This window comes from Trachypithecus francoisi, unplaced genomic scaffold (assembly GCF_009764315.1).
Source record: "Trachypithecus francoisi isolate TF-2019V2 unplaced genomic scaffold, Tfra_2.0 Contig01579, whole genome shotgun sequence".
In the NCBI taxonomy this organism is placed as follows: domain Eukaryota; kingdom Metazoa; phylum Chordata; class Mammalia; order Primates; family Cercopithecidae; genus Trachypithecus; species Trachypithecus francoisi.
In genome coordinates this window covers 16,009,593-16,022,774 of record NW_022681442.1, presented here as the reverse complement: position 1 = coordinate 16,022,774, position 13,182 = coordinate 16,009,593, and the positions used below count along the sequence as shown (strand labels likewise).

The window sequence follows — 13,182 nt, the reverse complement described above, 5'->3', positions numbered from 1 at the left end:
AATTTTGTGAATACTTCCTTACTTTCTGGTATAAGAAGATATTTCAGGCTTATCTTATTCCTCTTCTGCCTCAGTTGTGGGATCAGCTGTATGTCCTTTTGGAGCTCTAGTTGCTTGTAATGGAATAGCATATTAGAGACCAAGATCTTGGTGCTAGGTATGCTCTTTACTCTTTGAGGTATCTTTACTTAGCAGGTTGTTTGGTGAACAAAGTTAGGAAATAATGATTTATTCATGTGCACATATAAATACACATATGTGCACATATATGCATACCTATGCATGTATATATACACATATAAATATTTTATAAAACATTTCTTCATACTAAAACTTCCAATTCAGATCTGTTTCTACGAGGCCTTTGTACCTTCTCTGGCTCAATATTTGTTCCTTCTTCTACAGTAAATGAACACTAACTTCCAATGACATCAACATATTTCCTTATTTGCTCAATTCTATATTATAATCTAAAATAGTTTCAGATTTGCTTTGCTTATATCACTTCAATAATAAAACCTACATAAAAGATTTTGGAATCTGATTTCAATCTTCCTTCCTCCACCTTGCCCTGCACCAATTCAGAGTATGTAGTCAAATTTTGGATTCATAAGTTACTTTGAATCTTGCTTCCCTCCCCCTTTCTTACTCCCTCCCTTCCTTTTTTCTTTCCTTCCTTTTTTCCCTCTTCTCTTCTTCCCCTTACCTCTCCTCCTATTTCCCTCCTTTTTTACTTTCTTTTTCCATCAATGTGGAAATAGGATTCACTCAAAGTTTATTAAGCTCATTTATTTCTACTTACTTCTCATTTTATGAATTTTTTCCTTTCCCATTCTTATTGTATTAAAGTAATTAATTAAATATGTTGAATATTAATAAGCTGAAACTACTTAAAGTATACTCAGAGAGATTATTGTGCATTTCTTTCTCCTTCTTCCAGTAAGTAACCACTTTTATTGTTTTCTGGTTTATCCTTCCTGTGTTTCCTTTCATAAAAGTAAAGCTGTATGAGCTATGTGTGTTTCTGTCTATGTGTGTATCTTATATTAGAGAAATAGTTATTATTTCACCTTCTTACACAAAAGCTGACATACTATTAGATGTGTTTTAGATACTCTTTTGAATTTTAAATTTTTTTTCTTCTTTATAATACTTCCTGGAGCTCAATTAATATCAGTTCATAAAGATGTTCATTTTCTTGGTTCTGTTTTGTTTACAGATGTATAGTACTCCATTATGTATATGTACCGTAGGTTAACAAATCTATTCGGGGACATTTAGACATTTTTCTAGTATCTTGCAATTAAAATTATGCTACACTGAATAAACTTGTATGTGTGTAGTTTTATAATATTGGAGGTTTTTCTCAAGAGCAAATTCCTTTCAGTGGGATTGTTGGGTCAAAGAATACATGCATATGTAGTTTTTTAGATATTGTCAAGTCGTCCTCCATAGGAATTTTCTCATTTTCTATTCCCATCAGCCATATATGGGGTGGTCTATTTATCTACAGGCTCATAAGCAGGATATATTGCTATGCATTTGAAATTTTGCCAATCTTGTGGAGAATAGTTTATGTAGTTTTAATTTATATTTCCATTATTATAAGTGAAGTTGAATGTTTTTTCATGTGGTTAAAAGCCATTTTTATATCATTTTTGTGAATTGTCTCTTCATGTCTTTTGCCAGTTTTTCTATAAAATTATTTGTTTCCCCATTATTTTTAAAGAGTTCTTTATGAATTACTGATTATAGCTCTTTTCAGGGGGACATAAGTTGCAAATATTTCCTCCCAGTTCATCATGTTTCTTGACTGTACTAATTGTACTTTTTTTTGCTGTGCCACTTTCTTAATGTAGTCATATTTCCTAGTCTTTTAAAAATTACATTTGGAATTTTATTCACGGTTAGGAAGCCTTTTATTGTGTAATTAACCTATCTTTTTTTTACTATATCGAAAATTTTATTTTTTACGTTTAGATTTATGCTTCATTTAGAGTTTTATTTTGTTTATAGTATGAGGATTGGATCTGATTTGATAGTTTTACAATAGCTATCAAGTTGTCTTAATTTATTATGAGGACTGTCTTACTCTAGTCATTTAAGACAACTTTTATCATTTACTCGATTTTTATTATGCAATAGTTGAGCCTGTTTCTGGAATTTCTATTGTATACATTTGGTCTATTTATGTGCTAGTACCATACTATTTAATTATAGAGACTTTGAGTATATTTTGATATCTTTTAGGTCTACCTCTCTTCAAAGCTCTTCTTTTTCAGTGTTTTTCTAGCTATTCTTGTATGTTTACTTTTGTCCCTGAACATTGAGATCAACTTTTCTGGCTCCTATAAAATCTCATTGAAATTTTCATGGAATCACATTAAAGATTATCTTTGAAATTAATTGCTATTCTGATGATGTTGAGGGGTCCTACTAAAGAATAAATAATGTCTTTCCATTTGTTTACATCTACTTTTGTCTTTTTCAAGCTGAGTTTCATGCCCAAAATCATATTGCTATGTTTTTGTAGAAAGTATTTATTACATTAACTTTTTGGAGGTACCTGTGTTTCCTTAAATGACACATGGAATTAAACTACTAAAAATTTGTGTTTAAATTTAACTCATAAAATTTGAAAACCCTTTTAATATATTCAAAATTATTTCAAAAATTATTATTTGTTAATATAAACGACTTTAGACAATATATGTTTCTAATTTGGTTTTTTGAGCTATAAATATTTAATAGAGAATGTAGTTCTTGTATTGGACACCTTCCAAAACTCTGCAAAGCCTTTCAGTTGAATTCTTAACAAGGTGGTGTTGATTTGTTATTTCTGTTAATTTTCTGTGGTTGACTACTGAAAGCTTAAAATTGGGATGCCAAAGTTACTTCCTACACAAGAACATATAATTTCATCCTTTCAAGAAATTTGTAGTTTAGAGAAAATAAAATTTCAACCACTCCTTTGTAAAACTTATACTGTGTTGAAGGTAAATCTATTATAGTAATTTTCAGTTCAATATAAGATTATATAATTTGAATAAACCCAATATTGTTAACAAAAAAGAAAATATTATAACTTGCATATTAGAGAAATGAGTTTGTATCCTTGAACTTTTAAAGTCAGTATTATCACTTTGAAAACACTTGAGGGAGAGTGATGCCAGTAAGATGGCAGAATAGGAGATAACCTGCTAATATTTCCTCGCAACGACAAGAACTCTGCACCCATCTACTGACAAAAGTCACTGGCAGAAGCCTCAGGAGTCAGGCAGGAGGGTGTGAAAGCCCAGTGCAGTCCAAGGCCCAAGAGGGTTGTTTTGAGAATGCGGACTGGCACCCAGGTGACAGATGCATTAATTTTGCTTCCAGGTTCAAGCCCAGAAATGGCCCTGATCCCCAAGGGATTTGACTACAGCTCTGTTTGGCCTTGAACCCGCAACTAAAATCATCTTCTAAGGGCTCCAGGAGGAATCGTCTATATTAGTGTTAAGAGACCACTGATATCAGTCTCAGCAGTGAACCTAGAAGTAGTCCTGTGGCTTGACTCCTGCCCTCTTCAGTTGAAAACACAGAACTGCTCACACAAAACCCCAGAGGGAGACTTGCCCATATCCTGCAGACTGTGAGTCTGAGCCTCCTTGATAGGCTTGCCAAACTTATCTTTCAGTAGATCCCATGTTGTCATCTCACAGCATATCCTGAGGGATCCAGTCTTACCCCCAGTTCTCCCACTGTAGTCAGGTAACTATCATATCTGTGCAGTGACCTGCTAGGAGATGTGTAACCATCTGAGGAATGAAGTGGGCTATCCAGCCTTTGTCCCACAGTAGATCCTGAGGGGACCCAGCCTCAGATTTGGCCCCTCCTGCTGCAGTTGGTGACATATCTCACCTGTTCAGAGACCTCCTGGGAGGCATGATTGTCTGGGACACTGGGATAGTCTTCTGGGCTAGGTTTCCTGGCCAGCTTTCCCATACAGACCAGTTACCTTCCTTGGATCTTCCCTAGGTCCATCTGCCCTGGAGAGCCCTGCCAACATTGGAGCCCTCCTGAGACTTGTGGCAGATCTGGGCTTAGACTGTCCTCTGGTGTTTAGGGAGTTGCAGTGGTCATGGGCTCAGGGAACACAACAGTCAGTCCCCTTAGAAACTCTGGAACACCCTGAAGAAGGATGAGCAAAAACAAAGCTAGACAGGGAAGACTGGAATAAACACCTGATCTCTCAGTGCACACACATTGTTGCATGTCCATAAGTATCAAGATCATTCAGGGAAATCTGATCTCACCAAACAGACAAAATAAGGTGCCAGAGATTGGCCTTAAGGTGATGGAGACATGTGGTCTTTCAGACAAATAATTCAAAATAGCTGTTTTTAGAAAGTTAATAAATTTACTGAAGCTTAAACTTCAGTAAAATTCAGAGAAGCAATCAGAAATACATGAAAGAAACTTAAGAGATTGAAATATTAATAATAAAAAACAAATGGAAATCCTGGAGGTGAATGAAATGAATGAGTGAAATAAAATACAATGAATGAAATAAAAATGGAATAGAGAGCATCTTCAGCACAATAGATCAAACAAAAGAAAGAATTAGTGAGTTCAAAGGTAGGCTATTTGAGAACATAGTCAGAGGTGAAAGAACCAAAAGAATGAAAATGGCCAAAGAAAGCTTACCAGATCTATGGGACAATATCAAATTAGCACATTTGTGTTATTAGAATTCAAGAAGGAGTTGAGAGACAAAGGGGCCAAAAGCTTATTGAAAATAGTAACAGGAAACTTTTCAAGCTGGGGAAAGATGCGAATACCCAATTATAGCAAGGTCAAAGGTCACCAGATTCAATCCAAATAAGAATACCAAAAGGCATGTCACAATTAAACTCACAAAGATCAGTGACTAAGAGAGGGTCCAGAAAGAAGTGAGATAAAAGAAGCAAAAAACACAAAAGAGAGATCTGATATAACTGGCAGCAAATTTCTCAGCAGAAACCTTTCAGGGCAGGAGGAAATGTGACAATGTATTTAGAATGTGGAAGGAAAATACCTGCCAACCACGAATACTATAGGCAGAAAAGGTGTATTTTAAAAATGAAGGAGAGAAAGACTTCTGCAGACAAACAAAAGCTGAGGGAATTAATGGCTACCAGACCAATTCTGCAAGAAATGCTAAAGAGAGCTCTTCAAAGTTAAAGAATACTTACATTGATTGTTAGGCTAATACTGTAATTGTGTTGTATGAACCACATTTATCTTTGTATAAAGAACAAACAACAAAACTATAAAAACTACGATAATTTGTTAAGAGATAGGCAATATGAAAAATGTAAGCTGTGACATCAAAATTCAAAACATGGAGGGATAATGAGTTAAAATATACGATTTTTTGTTGTTTTCTTCTTTCCTTTGCAATCAAAGTTAAGTTTTTATTGGTTTAAAATAACTTATTATGATTATAAGATGTTTTGGTGAGTCTCATGGTAATGAAAAAGCTAAAAGCTACAATAGATAACACTAAAAAAGTGAGGAATAAAACACATTACTAGAGAGAATCACATAACCCCAAAGGAAGCCTTTAAGAGAGGAAAAAAGGAAAAAAATATCTAGACAACTAGAAAATAAGTTACACAATCGTGATAGTCATCCCTTACCTATCAATAACTACCTTGAATATAAATGGTTTAAATTATTCAGTTAAAAGAGAGGCTGAATGGATAGAAAAATATGACCAAACTATGCTGCCTACAGGAGACTTACCTATAAATCAACATGCATAGATTGAAAGTAAACGGATGGGAAAAGCTATTTCATGGAAATGGAACCGCAAAAAGAACAGAAGTAGCTGTAATTATATGAAAAAAATAGTCTTTAAGTTAAAAACTGTAAAAAGAGACAAGGCCATTATATAATAATAGCAGGGGTCAATGCAGCAAGCAGATACAATTATAAACATATATGTACCCACTAGCAGAGGACATATATATATAAAGTAAATATTAATAGATTTAAAAGGAGAGATAGACTGTAATACAATAATAGTAGGGGACTTCAACACTCCACTTTCAGCAATGTACAGATCATCCAGACAGAAAATCAACAAAGAAACTTCAGTGTCTGACAACACTCTTGACCAAATGGACCTAACAGATATTTATAGAGCATTCCGTCTAACAGCCGCAGAAGGCACGGTCTTCTCAACAGCACATGTAACATTCTTTAGGATAGATTATATGTAAGGCCACAAAACATGTCTTAACATTTTTTTTTTGAGATGGAGTCTCACTGTTGTCACCCAGGCTGGAATGCAGTGGTGCGATCTTGGCTCAGTGCAACCTCTGCCTCCCAGGTTCCAGCAATTCTCCTGCCTCAGCCTCCTGAGTTGCTGTGATTACAGGTGCCTGCCACCATGCCTGGCTAATTTTTGTATTTTTAGTAGAGATGGGGTTTCACCATTTTGGCCAGGCTGGTCTTGGACTCCTGATCTCAGGTGATGCACCTGCTTCAGCCTCCCAAAGTGCTGGGATTACAGGCATGAGCCACGGTGCCTGGCCTCAAATTTTTAAAAATCAAAGTATATCGAGTATTTTATTTCTGAATACTGTGGAATAAAACCAAAACCAATAACAGGAGGAACTTCGGAAACTGTATATGTACATGGAGATTACACAAGTCAATGAAGAAATTAAAAAATTAAAACATTTCTTGAGAAAAATCAAAATGGAAATACAACATATCAAAACTTATGGGATATAGCAAAAACAGTTTTTAGAGGAAAGTTTGTAGCAATAATCACCTATTTGAAAAAGTAGAAATATCTCAAACAGCCTAATGTATCTCAAAGACCTAGAAAACAAGAATGATCTAAGCCCAAAATTATGAGAAGGAAAGAAATAATAAATAACAGAGAAGAAATAAAGGAAATAGAGAATAAAAAAAATACAAAGCATCAGGAAAATGACGAGTTGGTTTTTGAAATAAGAAACGAAATTGACAAACCTTTAGCTAGCCTAAGAAAAAAAGAGGAATGACTCAATGAATAAAATCAAAGATGAAAAAGGAGACATCACAACTGATACCACAGGATTATTGTTCGTCTATCATTGCTCATTATAGTTTCTAATACAAAGGATTATTAGAAACTATAATGAGCAATGATAGACGAACAAATTTGAAAACTTAGAAGAAATGAATAAATATCTTATAGCTTATTTTACCAAGATTGGATCATGAAGAAATAGAAAACCTGGACAGGCCAATAATGAGAAACAAGATTGAATCAGTAAAAGAAAGACTCCTATCAAAAAAAGTCCAGGACCTGATTACTTCATTGCTAAATTCTAGCAAATATTTAAAAATGAGCTCATACCAATTCTTATCAAACTATTCCAAAAAATTGAAGTAGAGGGCATTTTTCCAAACTCATTCTGTTAGGCCAGCATTACCCTAATAACAAAACCAGACAAGGACAAAAGTGTAAAATAAAACTACAGGCCAATATCCCTGATGGATATAGATGCAAAAACCCATAATACAGTACTCCCAACTGAATCCAACAACATATCATAGTATCATTGACCATGATTAAGTGAAATTCATCCCAGTAATGCAAGTACAGTTCAACACACAAAAATCAATAAATGTGTTGCATTCCATTACTAGGATGAAGGACAAAAACCATAGGATCATGTCAATAGATGCCTAAAAAGAATTTGATAAAATTTAACATTTCTCCATGATAAAACTCCTGAAAAATTAGGCTTAGAGGGAACACACCTCAACATATATGCACATATATGCATCCACAGCTAACATCATACCAAACAGGGAAAAGTTGAAAGCTTTCCCTTTGAATGCTGAAGCAATACAATGATGCCCACTTTAACTACTTCTGTTCAACATAGCACTAGAATTCCTAGCAAGGGCAATTAGGAAAGAGAAGGAAAGAAAGGACATCCAAATTAGAAAGGAGAAATTCAGATTGTTCATGTTTGTTTACTGTTGACATGATCTTATATATAGAAAACCGTACAAATTTCACTGACACATGAATTCAGTGAAGTTGCAGGATACAAAATACATGTGCAGAATTTAGTAGCATTTCTTTTTCTTTTTTTTTGGGGGGGACAGAGTCTCGCTCTATTGCCCAGGCTGGAGTGCAGTGGTGTGATCTCGGCTCACTGCAAACTCTGCCTCCTGGGTTCCTGGCATTCTCCTGCCTCAGCCTCCCCAGTAGCTGGAACTAATTTAGTAACATTTCTATATGTCAATAGAAAACTATTTGAAAAAGAAATTAAGAGAGCTATTCCACCTAAAATACCTAAAAAATTTCCAAAATACTTAAAAAATTACCTAGGCATAGATTTAGTCAAGGAGGTGAAAGATCTCTACAATGAAAACTGTAAAACATTGATTAAAGGAGTTGAAGATGAGACAAATTAGTGGAAAGACATTCTGTGTTCAAAGATTGAAAGAATTAATGTTTTAAAAATATATACACTACCCAAAGATTCTACAGAATCAGTGCAATTTCTATAATAATATAAGTGACATTCTTCACAGAAATAGAAAAAAACAATTCTGAAATTCATATGGAACCAAAAAAGACCCCAAATGGCCAAAACAATCTTCAGCTGAAGGAATAAACTGGAGGCATACACTACGTGACTTCAAAATATACTACAAGGCAAGAGTAACCAAGACAGGGTGATGGCATTCCTATCAAACTATGACATTCTTTACATAATTAGAAAAACTATTTTAAAATTCGTATGGAATCAGAAAAGAACTCAAGTAGCCAAGGTAATCATAAAAAGAATAAAGCTTTTTGGGGTATATAAATAAAACATGGGGGTATCATGTTAATTGACTTCAAACTATATTACAAGGCTGTGGTAACCAAAACAGGATGGTATGTATACAAAGACAGACACATAGACCAATGGATCTGAATAGAGAGCCAATAAATAATACTGTGCATGTGCAACTATCTAGTCTTCAATGAGGTTGACAAAAACAAGTAGTGATGAAAGGACTCCCTATTCAATAAATGGTGCTGTAATAACCTGGCTAGCCATATGCAGAAGATTGAAACTGGACCCCTTTCTTACACCATATAAAAAGTCAACTCAAGATGGATTAAAGACTTAAATGTAAGACCCCAAACTATAAAAACCCTGAAAGATAACCTAGATACCATTCTGGATGTAGGACCCGGCAAAGATTTCATGACGAATATGCCAAAAGCAATTGCAACAACAAAGAAAATTGACAAATGGCACCTAATTAAGCAGAAGAGCTTCTGCATGGCAAAAGAAACTACCAGCAGAGTAAACGGACACGCTACAAAATAGGAGAAAATATTTGCAAACTATGCATCCCACAAGGATCTAATATCTAGAATCTGTACGGAAGTTAAATCAACAAGCAAAAAATGACCCACCCCATTAAAAAGTGAGCAAAGTACATGAACCCACACTTTTCAGAAGAAGCCATACATGTGTCCAACAAGTAGGTGAAAAAATGCTCAACATCACTAACCATTAGAGAAATGTAAATCAAAACCACAATATGATACCATCTCACACCAGTCAGAATGGAAGTTATTAAAAAAAAAAATAACAGATGCTGGCAAGGTTGCAGAGAAAAGGGAACCTTATACATTGCTGGTGGGAATGTAAATTAGTTTGGCCACTGTGGAAAGCAGTTTAGCAATTTCTCAAAGAACTCAGAGCAGAGTTACCATTTGAGCCAGCAATGGAACACTATGCAGCTATGAAAAAGAACAAGATCATGTTTTTGGCAGCAACATGGATGGAGCTTGAGGCCATTATCTTAAGTGAACTAACACTGAAACACAAAACCAAGTACTACTGCATGTTCTCACTTTTTAGTTGGAGCTAAACATTGTGTACCTATGAACATAAAGAAGGGAACAACAGACACAAGTGCCTACTAGGGAGTGGAGGAAGGGAGGAGGGTGAAGTTAGAAAAAACACCTATCAAGTATGCTTATTACCTGGGTGGTGAAATAATCTGTACCCCAAACCTTTGTGACACACAATTTACCTATGTAACAAACCTGCTCATGTACCTCTAATATCACCTAAAATAAAAGTTAAGAAAAATGATATGAAACAATAATTTATTGTACATTTTACAGTAACTAAAACAGTGTAATTGCAAAGTTTGTGAAAAAAGAAATGATAACTCCTTGAGGTGATGGATGTCCCTCTTACCCTGATGTCATTATTATACAATGTATGCCTGTATCAAAATATCTCATGTACCCCATACATAAACACACTTATTATGTACCCATAAACATTAAAAGATAAAAATTGGCCAGGTGCGGTGGCTCAAAACTGTAATCCCAGCATTTTGGGAGGCTGAGGTGGGTAAATTGCTTGAGTTCATGAGTTTGAGACCAGCCTGGCCAACACTGCAAAGCCCTATATCTAGTAAAAATACAAAAAGCTAGCTGGGCGTGGTGGTGTGTAGTTCCAGCTACTAGGGAGGCTAACGTGAGAGAATCACCTGAGCTCAGGAGGTAGAGGCTGCAGTGAGCTGAGACTGCACCACTATATTCCAGCCTGGGCAACAGAACAAGACTCTGTCTCAAAAACAAACAAACAAAATTAAAAATTTAAAAAGACACATAAACTAATGAAACAGAATAAAGAACCCAGAAATAAATACATGCATGTATAGCCATCTGATTTTTGGCAAAAGTACCAAGAATACACATTAGGGAGATAATAGTTTCTTTAAAAAATGATGCTGGGGAAAAGTTTCATTAAGGAGAATGAAACTAGACCCCATCTGTCACCGCTTAAAAAAATCAAATCAAAATGGATTAAAGATTTAAATGTAAGTCCTATAACTGTGAGACTACTAGAAGAGAACACAGAGGTAATACTTTATTACATTTCTCTGGGGAAGGTTTTTGTTTGTTTGTTTTGGAAAAGACCTCAAAAGCACAGGCAACAAAAGCAAAAATAGAGAAATGGGATTACATTAAAATAAAAGCTTCTGTGCAGCAAAGGATATAATCAGCAGAGCAAAGAGGCAACCTATAGAATGGGAGAAAATATTTGCAAACTATGCATCTGACAAGGGATTAATATCCCTTATATTAGGAACCCAAACAACTCAATAGCAAAAAAAACCACAAATAGTAAAGAGTAGACAAAAGATCTGAATAGACATTTCTCAAAAGAAGACATACCAATGGCTCACTGATATAAGAAGAAAAAACTCAGCGTCACTGATCACTAGGAAAATGCAAATCAAAATCATGATGAGTTATCACCTCACGCTAGTTAGAATGGCTATTATGAAAAAGAAAAAATAACAAAACTGGTGAAGTTATGGAGAAAGAGGATCTTCTATCCACCGTTGATGGAAATGCACATTAATACAGCTGTTTGTGGACAACAGTATGGAAGTTTCTCAAAAAATTAAAAATAGAACAAAAATATGATCCGATAATCTCACTACTGGATATTTATCCAAAGGAATTGAAATTCGTATTTTGGAGATGTATCTGTACTCTTTTTATTGCAGCACTATGCACAGTAGCCAAGATATGGAATCAATCTAAGTCTCTATCAAGAGATGAATGGATAAATATATGTGATATATTTTTGGAATATATTTTATCCATAAAAAATAATGAAATCCTGTCATTTGGAACACAACATGGACAAACCTAGAGGACATTATATTATGTGAAATAAGTCAAGCACAGAAGAACAAATACTACATGATCTCACTTATATGTAAAATCTAAAAAGACTGATCTCATAGAAGTTGAGAATAGAAATGTGGTTATAAGATCTCACAGAAGTTGAATGTAGAATTGTGGTTATGAGAGGCTGTGGAGGATTTTGAAAGGCTTGGGATGGTATGGGGAGGGTGGAATGGGGAGAGATTGGTCATCAATTTATACAAAGTTACAGTTCGATAGGAATCACACTTTCTGGTGCTCTATTGCTTATTTCTAAAACTGGAAAACTACCATCAATGACAAAATCTTAAAAGTGGTGTTCGGAAATGTCACAGAAAACCTAACACCCAAACTTCCTTTGTTTCATAGAGTCCTTTTTTCCAAGTTAGTGTTTTCAAGGATTATCATATTTTGACTTTAATTTTATAATTAATATACAGTAAAATTTACTCTTCAACTCTTTTTTTTCCATGAATATAAAAACTAGCTAGCACATGGTTGAAAAATGCATTGGGAATGTAATCTGATTATTTAGCCTCTAATTTTTCACTGTTTCACTCTTCATTATATATATGTATTCTACTATTCCTCTGTTCTTATGAACTCTTCTGAAAAACTGAAGACATTTTAGACTTTTACCTCTTTAAACTTTTAACTAGAGTTGAAATATATGTAACATATTTATATATAATATTTATGAAATAATTATTTAAACTATATGCAAATATAATTTTTATTATTTAACTATTAAGTCACTTTATTAAGTTACCCTGGTGCATAAATTTTATAATAATTTATTTTGGAGGATGTTCCAAGAAATACCATTATGTAAAACCATGCTATATCTGTATTAGACATTGTCAATTTTATTTGGCAAACAAGGTTTTGTGAACTTGAAAAATTTTGAAAATACTTATGATTTTCTCCCACCACTATAGTTAACTATATTTTTATGTATTAAACATAAGAGTACATGAGTATGAATGCTCATATGTTCTTTCACTTTTAAAAAATATGTTTATGTGAATTCAAAGTTTGAGCTCCTGAATTTAATCTATATTATTCAATTTTGTTTGGATTAATTAGGGAAACCTTTTTTTCCCATTATTTACTGGAGGAGATCTGTTTTTAAAATACAGATTGGCCGGGCGCAGTGACTCAAGCCTGTAATCCCAGCACTTTGGGAGGCCGAGACGGGCGGATCACGAGGTCAGGAGATCGAGACCATCCTGGCTAACATGGTGAAGCCCCGTCTCTACTAAAAAATACAAAAAACTAGCCGGGCGAGGTGGCGGGCGCCTGTAGTCCCAGCTACTCGGGAGGCTGAGGCAGGAGAATGGCGTAAACCCGGGAGGCGCAGCTTGCAGTGAGCTGAGATCCGGCCACTGCACTCCAGCCTGGGTGACAGAGCCAGACTCCATCTCAAAAAAAAAAAAAAAAAAAAAAAA

At 34.7% G+C, this 13,182-nt stretch overlaps 1 protein-coding gene across 1 annotated transcript in view; it reads left to right on the top strand.

The window, feature by feature from the left end:
- Positions 1-13,182, top strand: part of ATRNL1 (attractin like 1) — an 852,984-nt gene that overhangs the window by 337,065 nt on the left and 502,737 nt on the right. The window lies entirely within an intron of this gene.